Source organism: Petaurus breviceps, unplaced genomic scaffold (genome assembly GCF_028583685.1).
Source record: "Petaurus breviceps papuanus isolate PSGF00001 unplaced genomic scaffold, PetGlider_PUasm1.0 220, whole genome shotgun sequence".
NCBI lineage: Eukaryota > Metazoa > Chordata > Mammalia > Diprotodontia > Petauridae > Petaurus > Petaurus breviceps.
In genome coordinates, this window is record NW_027185876.1 from 2,030,675 (window position 1) to 2,039,927 (window position 9,253).

The following is a 9,253-nucleotide window of genomic DNA, read 5'->3' on the forward strand; positions in this document are numbered from 1 at the left end:
CAAGCTATCAAGTAGATGGAAGGTGTAATCATATCAATAAATGATTATAATGAACTTCTTTGATATTTCTTGATCTCCTAGCTATGAAAATCCTCTCCAATGATATAATTTATCTATGTCCTTTCATCCTCTTGTCAATATCTACCCATAAGTGATCCATAAGGAGCTCACCCAACATCGAAAGTTCTTTCACACCTAAGAAAATCTAACAAAAATCTCTGTGAATCTTTACAAAAAATGACCATGTTGTAGGCCAGAAGACACTCATAAACAAATGAAGAAAAGAAGAAATAGTAAATATATTCTTTACTGACCATAATGCTATAAAAATTATAGTCAATTAAGAGCATGATGGAGGTTAAATGATATAATCCAAAGAATGTGGGATAAATGACAAATCATGGAAATAATAGGTAATTTCTTCAAAGAAAACACTCTCTGGGAGAAAATTGATATTTTATAAGAATTGTGATCAAACAAAAGGGAGAAAGAACAGATGAATGACTTGGTCATGTAACTTTAAAACAACTTAGAAAATCAACAAATCAAAAAAGCTCTAAGTAAACATAACATTAAAATTTTAAAAATCAGATTATACAAAATTTAAAATAAAAAGGTTAATTTGAAGAGCAAACACCAAGAACTTCTTAAAAACTCATAAAATTAATAAACCTCCAGCTAATTTGATTAAAAAAAAAAACAGAAGAGGGGGTGGCTAGGTGGTGCAGTGAATAGAGCACCAACCCTGGAGTCAGGAGGACCTGAGTTCAAATGCGGCCTCAGATACTTAACACAAAAACTAGTCATGTAACCTTAGGCAAATCACAACCCCAACTGCCTTCCAAAAAGGGGGAAAAAAGCAGAAGAGGAAAACTAAATTGCTATACACAAAATTGAAAAAGGAGAATTCATAAAAGATGAAGAAAAAAAGGAAATTTTATTAGAAACTATTTTTGCTCTGTTGCCTGTCCACAAAACCTATAAATTGAATGAAACAGATAATTTTTTTTTAAATATGAAATATCCAGAGTGGTAGAGCAAGAGAGAATTTAAATCACTCAATGTCAGAAAAAAAAGAAAATGAATAATCAATCATCAAGTGCTTTACTATAGGTTAGGCAGCCTGGTAAGAGTTGAACCTAAAGAGAAAAAGCAGAAACAGTCCATGACACTAAGAAGTTTACATTGTATTGAGAAAGACACCATTAATGTAAATAAGTATGTGTGAGATACACAAAGAGTAAATGGAAGTTGCCTTAAAAAGGAAAGCACTAACTGGGGAGATCAGAAAAGGGCTCCTGCAGTTAAGCTTAGTATTTTTTTTTTAATTTTATGATTATTTTTGAATTACACACATTTTCAAATTAATCCTACTCCTTGAAATAGCTTTTGCAACAAAATAAAACAACTAAGCAAAATAAATGATAGTGGTCATCTGAAAGTGCCTACAACATTCCTCATGGGTAGGTAGCACCCCACCATTCTCAATTTTTAAATACTTTTTAATTTAACAAAAACTATTTTCTCTCCATTCCAACTGCCATCTAATTGGGGGGAAGAGAAATTTTGTTATGGTTCAATCCAAAAATTTATTATAATTTCTTTTAACAAATATGCATAGTCAACCAAAACAAATCCCCTCATTGTCTATACACAAAAATATACATGTCTCATTTTGCATCCTTAGAATATCACCTCTGTGTAAGGAGAAGGCTAACATATTTCATCATTATTCCTCTGGGAACATCAATTATCATTGCATTGACTTTAGTTTTTACAGTTTTCAAATGTGTTTGTCTTTCCATTGTTGTTGTTACACTCTAACTTGTTGTTGTGGTTGTCCCTTGTTTCATTCTTCACAAATATTATAAAAGTCCTTAAAATTGTATAAGACTTTTTAGGATAATTATTTTCCTAATAATGATGCTAGAGAATGTTTTTCTTCTGGATTCTGTTCACTTCACTCTTCATCAGTTCATGGATTATCTATTTCTTTAGTTCTTACGACACTATAGTACCCCCATCACATTCATATACATAATTTATCATCTATTGCTTCATTGAGTTTCTATTTTTTTTTGCCACCACAAAAAGCATTTTTGTTTTCCCCCTATTTCGTTGATCTTCTTCAAGTATAGGCCTATGCCACTGGGTCAAAGATATACACTGATTAGTACCTTTTTGTATGTAATTGCAAATCACTTTCCAAAATGGCTATACCCAATCACAAATCCATAAAACAGTACAGCAATGGGTCTATTTTCCCACTGCTCTTTTAACATTTGTCATTTTCTTCCTCTGTTATCTTAACTAGTCTGATAAATGTGAAATGGACATCAAAGTTGTTTTAATTTACATTTCTCTTATTGTCAATGAGCATTTTTACATATATTTATTGATGACTTGAATTTCTTCCTTTGAAAATTGCTTGTTCATATCCTTTGATTATCTATTCAGAAATGGTTCTTAGCTTAATAATTAGCTATAATTCCATTGTTTATGTGCTTTGAATATAAGACTATTATAAAAAAAAATTGCTGCCAAGTTTTTCCCCAGTTACCTGGTTCCCTTCTAATTGTGTCTCACTACAGTGGATTTCTTTGTGTAATTTAGCTTTATACAGTCAAAACCATTGATTTGAGCTTGTTGACACTTATTGTCACTTAGTCATGAAGTCTTTTCTAATCCATAGATCTGAAAAACAATTTCTTTCTTGCTCCTCTAATTTGCATATTAGATGGCATTATATGTATCTAGATTAGAAATTCATTTGGAACTCCTTTTGGTATAAGGTAAGAGTTGTTTTAAACCTAATTTCTGCCAGACAACTATGCAGTTTTCCCAGAAGTTCCTGTCAAATAGTGAGTTTTTCTCCCAGTAACTAGTTTATCAAACACCATGCTACTATATATAGATATGTGTATATGTATGTATATATTTTTTTTTCTTTCAAATGTTGCATACCAAATCTGTTCCATTGGTCAATCTCTCTCTTTTTTAACCAGTAACCAAATCATTGAAACAATTCCTGCTCTATAATAGTATCTGAGATCAAGTCTCATTGGGAGGACAATTCTCATTTTCTTCCTCACTAGAATTAAATGTTGTTAGATTTTCATTTTTAATAGCTTCCCATTCCTCCTGAGCCAATTTCTTTCAGAGTCTTAGGCCATGGAATCCTTACAGAATCCTTCCTCTAAATTCCTTAAATTTCACCCTCTTCAAATCTATGGTATGCATTAGACTGTGCCTCTTTAGCATCATGAAATTAAAGATGTCACAGTTATTTCCTCTCCAGTTCCTTGTCAGTTCTACTTTGGCAAACTGCTCATTTTTATTAGTTAGACTCAGTTGCAGAATAGTAGTTCTAGGATCATTCTCTCCATTTTTGAAGGATGAAGCTATGACCACATCTCCATTTCTCACCAGCTATCCTGTTTATGGATTTCTTTGGATCTTGTCATGTCTTCCTTCCCCAGGAAACTCATCATTGTGAAATCTCATTACCCTGCAGGATTGAATCTGCCTGCCTAACATCTCAGCTGTACATTCTGCCCCTTTAATTAGACCCACTGACTCAGGGGTTGGTCATGAGTCCCATTTAAGTGGAGGACTGAATGCATCTCCCCATTTCCCAACAACTACCTTTCTTTTTTATTTCTTTGGTCTGCTCCATTATGCCTTTAAGCTGATTACCTACCCTCCTTCCCCCTACCACTTTTCAGTTTTCATTTGTTTGTGGTCTCTCCGCATTCTGTTGTAAGCTTCTTGAGGGCAGGGTCTTTGTTTTTATTTGTATCAGTATCATCAGAGCTTAGCACAGTGCCTTACATATAGTAAGCAATATATTTGTTGTGTCATTTTTCACTTGTGCTTGACTCTTCATTACTGTAGTTGGGGTTTTCTTGGCAGGGATACTGGTTTGCCATTTCCTTCTCCACTAAATTTTGCAGATGAGGAAACTGAGGCAAACAGAGTGAAGTGACTTGCCCAAGGTCGCATAGCTTGTAAATGTCTGAGGCCAGATTTGAACTCAGGAAGATGAATCTCCCTGACTCCAGGTCCAGCACTCTATCCATTGGGCCACCTAGTTACCCCAAGCACTGTATAGATGTTGGCTATTATTTTTATTACTTTTATTAAATTTTGCCTTTCTCCAATAGTCATTTAGAACATTTTATCATATGATTGTTGATAGCTTGGATTTCTTCCTTTTAGAATTTGCTATTCATATACTTTATCCTTATCTGTTGGGCAATGGTTATCTTAACATCTGAAACAATTTTTATATATCTAGGATATGAGACTTTTATCAGAGAAATTTAGTGAAATGATTTTTTCCAGTTCTCCTTTCTAATATGATCACATTGGTTTTGTTTGTGCAGATGTTTTTCAACTTTACATAATCTAAAGTGACCATTTTATCTTCTACAATTTCCTCTATCCCTTCATTCTCTCTCTATCCAAAAAAAAGGTTCTTCCTTTCTCCTCTAGTTTATGATATGACCTTTTATGTCTAAGTCAAGTGTCCATTTGGAGCTTTTCTTGGTATATGGTGTGAGATGGTGGTTTATACTTTATTTCTTACGGACTTCTTTCCAGTTTTTCCAGCAGTTTTTGCTGAATAATGAGTCACTACTCCAGTTGCTTTGGTCTTTGGGTTTATCCAAGTGTATTCTATTTTATCTTGTGTATCTAATACGTTCCATTGCTCAGATTCTCTATTTTTAAAACAGATAGTTTTTATGATCACCACTTTGTAGTATAGATTGAGATGTGGAACTGCTGAACCCCTTTTTTCACATTTCTTCCCATTATTTCCCTTGAGATTCTTAACCTTTTGTTCCTCCAGATGAGTATCATCATCTTTTTTCCCCTTAGCTTTATAAAGTAATCTTTTGGTGGTTTGATTAGTATGGCACTGAAAAAGTAAATTAATTTAGGTAGTATTATCATTTTTATTACATTGGCATGGCCTACTGATAATAAATTAATATTTCTCTAATTATTTAGGTCTGTATTTCTGAAAAGAATGTTTTATAATTGAATTCATAGAGTTCCTTTGTGTGTCTTGAAAGAGAGACTCCCAAATATTTTATACATTCTGTAGTTATTTTAAATGGAATTTCTCCTTCTATCTCTTCCTGCTGAATTTTGTTGGCAATATGCAGAAATGCTAATGATTTGTGTGGGTTTACTTTCTCTCCTACAACTTTGCTGAAATTAACTGTTTCAGATAAGTTTTCAATTGATTCTTACATTTTATAAATAACCCATCATATCATCTGCAAAAATACAAAAACAATAGCTTTTGCCTATAATTATTTGCTTGAATTATTGGTCTTATTTTTATAGCCAGCATTTTTACATATATTTTAAGTAGCAGTCCTTGCCTTTTTTTGGTAAGGTCTGTAGCCTTTCTCAATTGAATATAATGTTTGCTCTAGGTTTTAGGTAGATACTATGTACCTTATTGGGTGTAGGTGGTGCAGTGGATGGAGCGATGGGCTTGGAATCAGGAAAAGTCATCTTCCTGAGTTCAAATCCAGCCTCAGACACTTACTAACTGTGTGACCCTGGGCAAGTCACGTAACCCTTTTGGCCTCAGTTTCCTCATCTGTAAAATGAGTTGGAGAAAGAAATAGCAAATCATTCAAGTATCTTTGCCAAGAAAACTCCAGATGGGGTCACAAAGAGTTCAACATGAATGAACAACTTACCACATTAAGCAAATGGCCATTTATTCCCATGCCTCTGGTGTAATGAACAGAAATGTGTGTCAGCTTTTGTTAAATACTTTTTCACAATGTATTGATATAATTTGTGGTTTTTGTTACTTTTGACCTCATCATCCTCATTAATTATCATCCTATATTTCTCTTCTCCTCTGCCTAAACTACTTGAGAAAACCATAGGTAATCCACCACTCTATTTCCTCTCTCAGTTATTTCTAAACCTTGGTTTAGAAATCTGGTTCCCAACCTTAAAAGCCAACTGAAACTATCATCTTCAAAGGTACCAGTCATCTTTTACTTGCCAAATCCAATGACCCTTTCTGAGCCCTTATCCTCTCTGATCTCTTCAGTATTTGACACTATTGATCATCTCCTGGATATTCATTTTTTCTAGGTTTTGTGACATTGTGCAGTACTGGTTCCCTCTACCCGTCCCACAGCTCATTCTCAAGCTCCATTGCTGGTTCATATTTCATGTCATCCCTTCTAACTGTGGGTTTCCCCCAGGTGTCTGTCCTGAAACCCTTTCTCTTTTCACTCTATACTATCTGATTTAGTGATCTTATCACCTTTAATGGGTTCAGTTATCATCTCCTGCCTCCATACCATTGCAATTACTGCCCCTCATGCCTGGAACACTCTGTTCTTTCATCTCTTGGTTTCTCTGGCTTCTGACAAGATTCAGCTAAATTTCTTACCTTCTTCAAGAGGCATTTCCCAATTCCCTCAGTTGCTAATGCCTTGTCTTCTGAGATTTCTTGCCATCTAATCTGTATATAGCTTGACTATATAAAGTTATTTGCATGTTCTCTCCCTGATTTAAATGTGTCTACCTTGAGAACAGAAATTATTATTTTTTGTTTGTTTTTCTTTGCATTTGTATCCCCAGCACTTTGTAAAATGCCTGACCCATATTAAGCCCTTAATAAATGTTTGTTGATTGATTATTAACTGATTAGTGTGAACTATTTTATTTACAATTTTCTTTAAATTGAACCAAACCCACAGTCATTACATAAATCCAACTTGGTCACAAAATGTAATTTTTTAATGTGTTGTTTTGACCTTTTTTGCTATTGTTTCATTTAATATTTCACAGATGTTTATTAGGGATAATGCTTTATAGTTTTCATCTCTCTCAAATTCCCACATTTGTCATGTTCAAAAATGTATATCTCATTCCTCACCTTGAGTACATCAGAGAGGGTAGCATGTTTCAATATCTTTCCTCTGGAGTTGCAACTGGTCACCACAAAAATCAGAGACCACAATTGTTTCAGTCATTTGTGTTACAATGTGACTGTTATTGTACAAACTGTTATGTTGGTTCTGCTCACTTCACTCCTGCATCAGTTCATACAGCTCTTCATAGGCCAGTTTTCCCTCAGCCCTTACAACAATCACATTGTTCCTTTCTTGTTGTCTTTGGAAATCTGATAGGTTTATGGTAGAACTTGAAGGTTATTTTAATTTGCATTTCCTTAATTACTAGTGATTAGAAACATTTTTTCATATAACTGTTGAGGACTTGTATTTTTTTTTCCTTTGAGAAATCTGTTGAAATACTTTGGACTATTTCATTATGTTGGTAATGGCTATCATTTTTATATCTTTGAAACTGTTTCTTATATATCTTTCATACTCCAAGAAACTTGCTGCCAAGATTTTTTTCCTTCTAAATGCATTTTTGTGTGGGCAAAAACCTTTCTATATTATACTGTCTAAATTGTCCATTATGTAATCCTATCTATGTCTTGTAAAGAAGTTGTGAGAGTACTTCCTTTCTCATCTCAGTTATTTGTAATGTGATTTTCTATATCTAATCTATGTATCCATTTAGAGCTTATTGTCATATATTCTGTTAAATGTTGGTCTACACCTAATTTATGCCAGACTGCTTTCCATTTTTCCAAGCAGTTTTGCCCTTACCTTTGTGACTGGGATCCTTGACTTTATCAATCAGTTAGCTACTTGTATGCCTTCATTTTCATATAATGAATACCTAAACTGTTTCACTGATCAAACAATTGTTAACCAGTATTAATTAGTTTTTTTGTTGTTTTTGTTTTTTTTAAGAGCAAAGCACTTTATTAATGAATCTGGTGTGGTTTGTCCTAATGTTTCTTGTTGGCAGCTGCCACCTGTCCGGCAATCCTGAGGTGTCAGTTTCCAGCCCCCGTCCTGGTCCTTCTCCACCATCTTGAGCCCCTCCAGGGCCTGCAGGACCCTCCGGGCCACGCTCTTGGAGCCCCAGCTGAAGTGGCTGGGCCTGATCCCGTTGCTCTGGCGCCCCCCCTCCCCCCCCCCCCACCCGTAGATCTTGGTCATGGAACCCACTCCGGCGCCATCACGGAGGTACAGGTGCTGGGCGGTGGAGGCCGCTCGCGTGTAGAACCAGTTATCATCATAGGGCGCCAGCTCCTTATGCTTGGCCAGCTTGACCATGTCCACCCATTTGGGGACGTTTAGCTTCCCTGACTTTTTCAGGAAGGAGGCCAGGGCCCGCACTAACTCCTGCTGGTTCACGTCCTTCACCGTGACTCCGGGGTCCCCGCAGCCAGCCAATAGAAAAGAGTATTAATTAGTTTTGACAACTACTACTTTGTAGTAATGACATTTGGGTGTTGTTTTTAATTTGGTATGGCATCAAGTAAATTATTTAGCTGGCATTGTCAATTTTATTGTGTTGACATGACCCTACAATGTGCAATTTATATCTGTCTATTTATTGAGGTGTGCCTATTTCTCTAAAGAGTGATTTGTAGTTGTATTCATGAAGTGCCTCTGTATGTCTTAGTAGGTAGACTCCTAAGCATTTTAAACATTCTGTAGTTCTTTTGAACAAAATTCAAGAGAAAAGGACACTACAGGATTGAAGTGAGTAACCGTGGAATTAAAAATGGAAAGGGAGAAAAGCGAATTCAGAGAAGTGCTTATATCCTGAGAAAGAAGTAAGGATTGTAGAGATAGCAAGTTCTCAATGTGAGCAAAGGTTCAGGTGGCTTAGTACAAGATGGAAAGAGAGAAGCTTATGAGTGGAAAGTTTGTCTGTTTTTTTTTTAATAACCACCTAAGTAGATAACGATTAAGACCTCCTGAAGAGTTCAGATTAAAAAAAAAAAAAGATTTAGCAATAGTGGTTAGATCTGTGATTTCATCAGTATAGCCAGATAGGTGGCACAGTGGATAAAGAGTTGTTCCTGGAGTCAGGAAAACAATAGTTCAAATCCAACCTCGGATACTGTGTGAACCTGAGCAAGTCATTTAACCTCTGTCTGCCTCAGGTTATTAACTGTAAAATGGGGGTAGTGATAGTACCTACCTTTCCTTCCTTCCTTCCTTCCTTCCTTCCTTCCTTCCCTCCCTCCTTCCTTCCCTCCTTCCTTCCTTCCTTCCTTCCTTCCTTCCTTCCTTCCTTCCTTCCTTCCTTCCTTCCTTCCTACCTTCTTTCCCTAGTGAGGAAATTCCCTCTAAGAAATCAGATGAGCACCTTCTCTGCAATTTATACTATTAGAGAA

At 35.5% G+C, this 9,253-nt stretch overlaps 1 pseudogene; it reads right to left on the bottom strand.

Moving 5' to 3' along the window:
• Positions 1 to 6,649: 6,649 nt before the first annotated feature.
• Positions 6,650 to 8,300, bottom strand: LOC138166052 (small ribosomal subunit protein eS19 pseudogene; annotated as a pseudogene).
• Positions 8,301 to 9,253: the final 953 nt, after the last annotated feature.